We start from the raw sequence: 11379 nt of genomic DNA, 5'->3' as shown, positions 1-11379 counted from the left end.
ATAAGTTACCTCTATCCATGGCAACGCGATCCTCCTTTAAGTGTTGTATTGTTCTTGGTCAGTAGAAAAACTCTTCTTTCTCTTTCTTTATATTCTCTTCCTTTATTGATGGTTTATAGAGCAACCTTTCTGGGAAGAGATGAAGACAATATTTAATCTTTTTATGATTAGGATAATACTTTCATCAAACACTATATATAGACTCTTTTCCAAAAGTCTTACAATTTCATTCACAAATCTCTAATTCAAAAGTTATACTATTCAAAACAAAATAGTATATCACTTTATATCACAAGAGACATTCTTACATCTTCACCTCATTAATGAACCTTATTCAATCTCATTATCAGTATAAATGACACATATAGTATAGTGTTGTCCATTAAATGTTGAAGTTTCTAATTGAAAATGATATACTCAAAAAACAATTTTTTTTTGTTAAGAATGCATGGTCTTCGATTATATTGCAGCTATGATTTTAACTACTGCTGCAAAAAAAAATGGTTCAAGTTGCAAATGAAACTCATAGGAAAATATAATGTTAGAGGTGACAAAGTTATCTATAATCCATCCAAATCCAAGAAAATTAAAATTAATTCAAATCCAAGAAAATTAAATTCATCTAAATAGAAAATTAAATTTATCCAAATTTATCTGTTAGAACTAATGAATTTACATGAATATAGTCTAACAAATAATTTTGTCAATGACAAATTTGAATCCATCTATTATATCCGATGATTATCTATAGATATATCTATTTAGATGTTTATCTAACTCATCTAAAAATCAGCCATTCATAAATGGTGTTTTTTTCTTCAATTTCATTCACTATCTGAACTCTCACTTCTTTGTAGCACTTCTCACTTCTTTCACTTTGATTTTTTTATTAAATAAGATTGATTATAGGCATATATATTATTAATATTAAATACATAGCAAATATATTAAAGTGCAAGATTTTATTAAAGTGCCAACTACTATAAATTAAAAATGTTTATCCATATTAATTAGTTGTACATGACTGACTAGAGTGTGTTCCTCTCATTATAGCAATCTTCACTTAATGTCTTTTCTTTTAAAGTGTTTTTTTTTCCAAAAAAGTAATTTAAAAAAAATGATTTTTGAAAGTGTTTTTTTTAAAGGTTATTTTAAAACTAATTTATTAAAATAATGGTTTTTTAAAAAAATGATTTTTGAAAGGTTATTTTAAAACTAATTTATTAAAATAATGGTTTTTAAAAGAATGATTTTCTTTAAAAATGTTTTTAGTTTTAATTAAAAAATCAAATGAATTTGGTATTCATCCACACGATCCATTAAAATTAAATATGATTATTAAAAATCTCAAATGCTGACCAAAACTTTAAACAATTTCAAGATTAATACAATTATTATTTTTCCAACTCATCTTTTTCCAAAGTTTCAATTTTTTAAAATTTAATTTGAAAACAAAAATGGTTCTATCCACAAAAGATTGTTCAAATCGGTCTATTGAAGAAATTTATTGATCTAATTTTAGGATAAGTTATAAAAAAGACAATTAATACAACTATTAAAGGATAGAATAATAAAAATACTATATTAATAATTTGCCTCACATGATTGGAAATTTATAATGATCATGTTGATAATAATAATTTGTATTTTACAACTACTCTTATTCATCACTTGTAAAGAACTAATTCGTTTTAAGGTTTGGTTTGTCATTACTTCTCTAAAGAAATCTTATACCTAAAAATCCAATCTTTGATATTTGATCAGCAAGAAACCTTATACTATTAAATAAACATTGTATTGATTACATTAATTTGTTTTAAAGTGAATAAAAATATAAAAGACTCAATAGAAATTACCAACTTAATTATTTTTTGTACTAAAAAGTGTATTCCCACCCTATGGGTAAGATTAATCCTATTGAGTGATTATTATCTCTTCTAACAAATGTAATTTAATGGAATCGAACTCTTAATATTTCCGTTATTCCGAGAATCAAGTAAGATAGTGTATTTCTTCATGTTCTACATAAAATTTATTCTAACGCTGTTGGCTGAAGTTTCATTTGTCCTATTCGAGTGTCATTGTATGTGAGTCCATGAGTGCCGACATTCTATGGTGAACGGTAATTATGAATAGATTTAGGCATGCAAGGGTGAGTATTTAATAATCACAGTTGTATTATTTAAATATCTCAAATTGTACAATTTTTCTGAAAATAAATCACGTTTCCATTTCTTAATCTTTTCTTCACTTTTTTTAAATGATAACAAATATATACACTAATAGTATATAAGTTTGATACATTATCATTATATCGTCTACCTTTCATATACCATTAACTTTTCATAAGAAAAATCTAAATAAATAATTGATAACACAATGATGACCTCTATACCAGTGTTGTTGGAACCGGACCGGACCAGATGGTCCGATCGGTCTGACCGTTGACCGGACTTGAAAACGGCTCTGGTTTGCCGTCTTAACCGAATGAGAGTTGGACCGCTTTGAACCGGAAAAAATCCGGTCCAACCATGTTAAACCCGGTTAAACTGGATTAACCCGGGAAGTAAACCGGACTGCTCACTTAAAAATAAAAAAAATGGGACAATGTTCTAATATTTTGCTTTATTACAGTCCAAAAAAAGATAAAGGGGTATTATTTCAATACAATTATACATAATTATTAATTATATAAAGTTTTACATTTATATATAACTATATATTTATAAATAAAAATATTAATTATGTACGAAATCACCCGGTCAGATCGGACGGTTTAACCGTTTAAACCGATTAAACCTAATACGGGACATCTGCCGGTTTGACGTCCGGCTCGGGTTTCACAATACTATTCTATACTGTATTGATGCATAAATATTTATTTCTTTTTTTTAAAACTTCCAAATTCTAATAAAGTAACGTGAGCATGCACTCTATTGGATGGCCCCTACTCTCTCCTAATCCAAATGCATATCTCGCATTAATTAGTGCTGTAATCATCATTGAATAAAGGGAAAGGCAACCTCTTTTGGCAGGTTATATAGATGAACAGCTTGTAGGCTCCGAAGATAATCATAACATTAGAATCTATAACTAGACTAAATCACCTTGAAGATTCGTCTCCAAAAGACAAGTTTCTTTTTAGGAGGAAATTCATAACAATTTATATCTTCTTTGTGATCTACATTATATTTGGGGAAGTGGCAAATTGATAAATAAAATAGATAAAATTAGAATATTTAAAGTGAGAACTTTAATATTAAAATACTTACTAAAATTGAGAAGTAAACAATCATGGGATTTTGTCTATAAATGTTCGCACTATATAAAATACAATGATAATATTTCTCACTCTTTGGATGATAACATTTAATACAATTATAATATTTCTCACTCTTTGGATGATAACATTTAATCTCATCCAAGAATGATGGAATACAAAGTTTCTCACTAGGAATACTAATTTCATATTATGGTGGATATCAACTCTCTAACATTCTAACTTACCCTCTATGTTGGTCTTTTTACTTGTTTATTCATCTCTTCCTCACAAGCTTATTTTATATAGTAAATGGGGGAAGAACAAGGTTGTAAAACCCTAGCTGAACATCAAATTAGAAGATATCACATATTAGATTTAATTGGTTTAAATAGTTAAATTGTTCAGTTAGATCGAATGATTTCAAATATAGTTAATAATTATCTATAAATATATAATCATATATAAATGCAAAATTTTATATAATTAATAATTATGTATAATTATATTAAAATAATAATCTCCATCTTTTTTCGTCAGTAATAAAACAAAACTTATATCATTGATTTATTGTTTTTAAATTTTTAAGTGAACCATAAGTTCACTTCTAGGTTATTCCAGTTTAACACGGTCGAACTGGAATTTCCACAGTTTAAAGTGATTCAATCCCTCATTTGATTAAGACTGCAAACATGAGTCATTTTCAAGTCTGGTCAGAGATCAGACTAGTCGGACCGTCCGGTCTAATCCTTACAATATTGGAGAAGACCTTCATAAAAGGATAGTGGATAATTAGTTACTTTGGAAATGATATATTCAACTTTCTATATGGACTTCATAGTAATTAAGAGTCAACAAATAATTTAAAAACTTTAAAAATTCAATCACTAAATGTATTCAAGATTCAATAATCATGTGCTGGTGTTTAGTTGATCACATATCAAAGTTCAATGGTTATGTTTTATCATCAACTAGATAGATTCTCAACTATCTTTTACCTATTATTTTCACTAGGGGATGACAACCTACCACAAACATGTAGGTACCAATCCAATCTGAAATTAACATGGAAAATATGTTTTGACTGAGCTCGAACCCACTCTTTACACTAAGTGTGAAATATAGAATTATCATATATATATATATATATATATATGTGTATAATAAATGTATAACACTAAATGACAGAAAGATCCATTTAAATGATGAAGATGCACATTCTGTATCATCATGGTTGCTACGGGTTCATGGAAACCGAAACTTGGAGGATGATAATTTTTTCCAACCTCGCTACATTAGGGATCAGGAGTTTATGTTCAGGGTTAGGTTAACAAAAGGACAAGTTTTATATGCCTTTTGTCATTCCAGTTTTCCACCAACTATTTTTAATAGATTAATATCCTAGATATCATGGAGCTCTACTTCCGACGGATTTAACATTATATATTAACTGAAAATCTTAAATCTTGGCTTATAATTTTTTAATTTATAATCTTTTATTATGCGATACCTCTTCATCAAATCTTACTTACTCTTAAAATCCCCAATAGTTGTTTGGTGCTCTCTAAAAAGTTGTATCTTGGTTGGCATATTATTGTGGCAAGAAAAAATTGAGACTTGATTTACTTTTTATAAAATCAATTCAATAAAACATATACTTTAGTAACATCTAATCTCCACGATAGAAATAATTGCAACAATATATAATAAAATAAGATAAAATCGTGTATGTATTATGAGTGTATTATACTTATATATTATTAGCACAATATTTATTATCTATGTGCTAATCTTTATAAATAAAAATAATATACATAAATGATAAATAATTGATCATATAACTTTTTTTACTCTAAGGCTATGTTTGGTTGGGGTGAAAAATGAAGGAAAGAATGTGAGAGGAATGAAAAATGAAGGAAAGAAAGCGGGAGAAATAAAAAAGGAAGGTGAATAATATTTTCCATTGTTTGATTGTATTGAAAAGAAGGAAAGAGAAAAATGATGAGACACATGCCATTATTTTTTATCTCCAATATTGGGAGGAAAACAAGTAGAAAAAGTTGGATAAGGATCGATTGATCCAAAGTATGTCCCAAACCAATGATGGTGAAAGAAAAATATAAAAAATAATGAATATTTAATTTTTTTAATTGATGACATGTTTTCATTGGTTTGGGACACAGTTTAGAACATACTTTGGGACAGTGGATCTTTGTCCGAGAAAATTCGTGACATATTTTCTCAACGCTAACTCCCTATACATTTAAAAAATTCGTATTTTGTGTTAGTCACACTTATAAATGTAGATAACTTCCTAAAATTCCAAAGAAAACAAACTAACACATGCATGTCAATGTTATTATTAATAAATAACAATGCATTAGTTTAGTGGTGTAAAGTCCTCCTAGATCCATAGAAAGATCAAAATGTTAATGGTTCGATTCCTCATATAGACATTTATTCGGAGAGATAGTCACACACCATGAAAAGATTAGTTCTTTACTTATAGGGTGATGAAATAATATTAGGGATGACAATGAAAATTGAACATGTGAGTATCTGCCTAAATCCAACCCCAATTTAATGGGTTAAACCCATTATCATTGGATTCAGGTTTTACCCGATGTTAGTTTTAGGGTTTGAGTTTGGTACATGTGTTATCCTACTCCGAACCTACCACAAACTCGTCCCAATTAATAAATTAAATAAATTGAATAAATTATTAATTTAATATATTTTCTGAGTTCTTCTATAAGACTCTAACTTAGTTTAGTTAGAGCACATAATTAGAAACCAAAGAGGAACGACCATCTTCCAATACAGACCAAAGTTGAATGACCATATTCAAACACAAACCAAAGAGGAACGACCATCTTCATTTCTTCTTCGTTCGTCTTCCTCTTCTCCGAGCAAAGGAACAACCATCTTCATCTTCTTTGTTCGTCTTCCTCTTTTCCGGGCAAAGGAACAACCATCTTTGAACATACATCTTCACCTTCAAAGTTCAAACTTCATTTTCTTCCTTCGTCTTCTTCTTGTCTAGTAGCCTTGCTTCTCCCTCTTCTTCGGTAAGTTTTCATATGATATTTTGTGAGTGTGGCTGTTATATGTAACTATGCTATATTTTTTTCAATTTTTGTATTATGAACATATGTTGATATTAGTTACCGAGATGATGACTGACGAATGATTTAGACTTGAGGTATAGATGATCTAGATACCCATGTTGAACTGAAATTTAATTTTTTATTTAATTATTAGAATAAATGTTAATGGTCTGACATATTTAAGAGCTTGTATGATATGCTTATGATTATGTTGTGTGAAATGATCCAGTTTCGGTAATTACAAAATAAGTTACCTAACATATTGAGTGATATGCTTATTTAAGATTATTGAATATTGATTAAAAGAAGAAGAAGATGAAAAGACTTTCTTGAGCCAAACAAAAAAGAAGTGGTTAATATCATCTTGAACAAAGGGAGAATTTCTAGCCAAGTAAAAAGAAGTGGCTATGGCTAAACCAACATTAATGCTCTTTTCCCTTTGGCCACATAATCTTCAAGAGCTTTGGCTATAAATAGGAGTGTTCCATCCATTGTAAGACACACCAAATACTTAGCTTAGTGCATATTCTCTCTTCTTGTTCTCTTGTTCTAATTGTGTGAGAAATACTTGAGTAAGAGTGAAATTGGGTGTACTTGGATTTTGGGAAGTGAGTGAAACACTTGTAGTTCTCTTTTAGCATAGTGGAATAATCCTTGTTGCTCTTCAGATGTGGACGTAGGCAAATTGCCTAACCACATTAAATTTCCGGTGTCATTTTCTCTATTATATGTTCTCCCTGGGTCTTCCGCTCCAACAAACTGGTATCAGAGCTCGTAGAGCTCTTGCATGCTAAGCCGTACGATCTAAAAGAAAATTCTTAGTATGCTTTGTGTTCGCAGCATTGTCTGATCTTACACACCAGTAAAGAGTTGTTCTTGTTACTAGAAAGGTATAATAGTGTGAAAGTGCATGTCTAGGAAAGTTATGTCTTAGGAAAGACCTGATATTTAAGCGTGTCTATTAAGACCCACCTCTCTTTCCTAGGAAATTTCCTGGTGTATGTTCACGAACTACGATATTGTTCTAGTATACGGTTATCATGGCGAGTGCTAAATTTGATTTGGAGAAATTTAATGGAGAAAATGATTTCAACCTCTGGCGATTGAAGATGAAAGCTCTACTAGTTCATCAAGGCTTGGGCAAAGCCTTGGAAGATAGAAACAAGTTATCAGAGAGTCTCACCGAGGACGAGAAGGATGAAAACCTAGAAAAAACACATAGTGCAATTTTTTTGTGCTTGGGAGATGAAGTTCTACGAGAAGTGTCAGATGAAACTACAGCTGCTTCATTATGGTTGAAGCTGGAAAGCCTGTATATGACGAAGTCACTCACCAACAGGCTGTATTTGAAGAAAAGAATATATACCCTTCAAATGCAGGAAGGAAAACCCATAAAAGATCATCTGGATGAATTTAACAAAATTATTCTTGATCTAAAGAAAATTGATGTTAAAATTTAAGATGAAGACCAAGCAATTCTTCTACTATGTTCCCTTCCAAGTTCTTACAAGCACTTGATCGACACCATGATGTATGGTCGAGAAGATCTGACCTTGGACGAAGTAAAGGCGGCGTTGCACTCGAAAGAACTGAAGAAAAGAGTATCAGATTCGAGATCTGAAGGCTCAGGTGATAGTCTTTTTTCTAGAGGAAGAACAGAGAAGCAAAATTAATTTGGTGAAAGAGGAAAATCTAGGTCCAAGTCTAAAGCAAAACCTAGAAAGTATTTGCTTTCACTGTCATAAGGAGGGGCATATACGAAAGAATTGCTCAGAGTGCAAAGGCAAGGAAAAGATTTATGAATATGGAGATGCAGATGCACTAATAGTCTCAGAGCACGATTCAAAAGATGAATGAGTACTTGATTCTGGATGCTCATATCACATGTGTCCCATTAAGGATTGGTTTTCAACTTACCAACCCTTAGATGGGGGCAAGGTCCTTTTGGGAAATAATGCTCCCTGCAAGGTCATTGGCATCAGCACAATTAGAATCAAGATGTTCGATGGAATCGTAAGGACGTTGACAGATGTAAGGCATGTTCCAGAATTGAAGAAAAATCTGATTTCCTTGGGAACACTAGATTCAAAAGGTTATAGCTACAAAGGTGAAGGTGGAGCTATAAGAATATCTAAAGGCGCTATGGTTGTAATGAACGGAAAGAAAGAGAATGATCTCTATATGTTACAAGGAAACACAATCATGGGTGTTGCTTCTATCTCCTCAACATCTGATTCTGATGTCACCAAAATATGGCATCTAAGAATGGGTCATGTTTGTGAAAGAGGTCTAGCCGAGTTGGCCAAACAAGGATTACTATGCGGTCAACAAGTCGTGAAGGTAGACTTTTGCAGACTTTTGTGAACATTGTGTTTTCGGAAAGCAATGTCGGATAAAATTCAATGCTGCAGTTCATCGAACAAGAGGCACATTGGATTATGTACATTCTGACTTGTGGGGTCCTTCTCAAGTACCTTCTCATGGTGGTAGTAGATACATGTTAACATTCATTGATGACTATTCAAGGAAGGTGTGGATTTTCATTTTGAAACACAAAAGTGAAGCATTTGTCAAGTTTATATAGAGGAAAACCTTGATTGAAAAGCAAACTAGGAGAAAGATCAAGAGACTGAGAACCGACAATGGTTTAGAATTCTGTAGCAGAGAATTCAGAATTTTTTTTGCAATGATCGCGGTATTGTCAGACATTATATCGTGAGACACACTCCACAACAAAATGGACTTGCAGAACAAATGAACTGAACCTTACTTGAAAGGACAAGATGTATGTTGTCAAATGCTGGATTGCCAAAAGAATTTTGGGCGGAAGCTGTTAGTATAGCTTGTTACTTGATCAACAGATGTCCATCAACGCCATTGGTTTCAAAATCCAGAAGAGATGTGGTCGGGTATTCCGACAAATTATGAAAATTTGAGGAAATTTGGTTGTTATGCATATGCGCATAACAAAGAAGGAAAACTTGATGCAAGATCATTGAAATGCATTTTTCTTGGATATCCTGATGGTGTGAAAGGATATAGGTTATGGTGGCTAGAGAAAAGAAAGTGCATTATTAGTAGAGATGTTACTTTTAATGAAGCTGAAATGTTAAAGCCTCATACAAAGTCATAAAGTGAAAATGAAGATCCTAATATCTTGGAGGAGGTAGAGTTTGAGGTGGAGCCAACAAAAGAAAAAAACACTTGATCAAGAAGAAGAAGAAGAAGAAGCCCATGATGCATGTACTGATAATGATATCTCCCAATTACAATATTATCAGTTCGCTAGGGACAGGCAAATGAGACATATAAAACTTCCAGAAAAGTATGGCTATGCTGATCTGATGTCATACGCTCTAAATGTTGTTGATGATATCACTAATTATGAACCACAATCATATGAAGAAGCTATCAACAACAAAGAAGCTTCCAAATGGATTTCTGCCATGACAAAGGAAATTGAGTCTCTTCACAAGAACGATACTTGGGTTCTTGTGAAGCGGCTGAAGGCTCAAAAGATTGTTGGATGCAAATGGGTCTTTAAGAAGAAGGAAGAAATCCCTAGGGTTGAAGATGCAAGATTCAAGGCGTGACTAGTGGCCAAAGGTTTTACACAAAGAGAAGGCATTGATTTCAATGAAGTTTTCTCGCCTGTGGTAAAACATAGCTCTATTCGCATCCTACTTGCAATTGTAGCTCATTTTGATATAGAACTTGAGCAACTAGATGTCAAAACGAAATTCTTGCATGGTGAGTTGGAGGAACAAATCTACATGAAACAACATGAATGATTTGAAGTTTAAGGGATGAAAGATCATGTTTGCTTGCTGAAGAAATCTTTATATGGCCTAAAGCAATCTTCCAGACAATGGGATCGACGATTTGACACATTCATGCTTGAAAATGGATATTCCATAAGTGAACATAATAGTTGCATCTACTACAAGAAGCTTGCAAATAAGTCATTCATTTATTTGCTTTTATATGTTGATGACATGTTGATCGCATGTAAGAAATTATAAACTTGAAATCTAAATTGAGCTCAGAGTTTGAAATGAAGGACATAGGAGCTGGAAAGAAAATTCTGGGAATGGAGATTCATAGGGATAGAAAAGAGGGGACACTCTTTATGTCACAAAAGAAGTACATTGAGAAAGTGTTGGAATGCTTTGGCATGCGAAATGCTAAACCAGTCACTACTCCATTGATGACCCATTTCAAACTTTCAATGACTTTGTGTCCACAAACTGAGAATGAAAAAGAGGAGATGTGAAGTGTACCTTATGGTGGTGCGGTTGGCAGTCTCATGTATGCTGTTGAAAGGAGTTTTCTCTTCGGTGTGTTTTCTTTATTTGGTTAAGTAAGTGAACTCAATTTTATTCTTTGTTCGCCATCTCGGTTTTGAAATAAATTCCAACGCCGATATAATGGTTTCAAGAATATTTCAGTTACAACTTACTTCTAATAATCATGTGAATAAGTTATTCATTCTTTGCCCCATCTCGGCTTTGTTAGAATAAATTCTAACGCCGGTACAATGGTATCGAAGCTATCCCCTACTGCATAATTATTAAGTACCTTTGAATACCATCTCGGTTTTGTGGAATAAATTCCAACACCGGTTTAATGGTATTCTAATGTACAAAAGTGATGAATAGTTAGTTGTTAGAAATAAATAAAAATAATAATAAAGTTAAGTGACCTTTATTTATTTACTCCCTTTCGGGTTTCTTTTATTAAAAAACCAAACTTCTTCCTTAAGGAAGGTAGATATTAAAGAATAAATAAATTGCGGAATGTAAATAACAATAAATAAAAGTTAGTTAGTTAGCTTCATCACTTTTGTATATTAAAAGGTATTTCAACAAATAAATTTATTGATAACACTTTACTATTTTACCATATACACATCTTTCAAGATTCAATTGTAGTATAGTATAGGGTTATGTCGAACCACAATGAATTGCCTAACATAATGAATCATGTGAATATGTCAATGCACAAATAATGAGG

Source organism: Lupinus angustifolius, chromosome LG11, assembly GCF_001865875.1.
Source record: "Lupinus angustifolius cultivar Tanjil chromosome LG11, LupAngTanjil_v1.0, whole genome shotgun sequence".
Lineage (NCBI taxonomy): Eukaryota > Viridiplantae > Streptophyta > Magnoliopsida > Fabales > Fabaceae > Lupinus > Lupinus angustifolius.
This window is presented reverse-complemented; position numbering follows the sequence as displayed.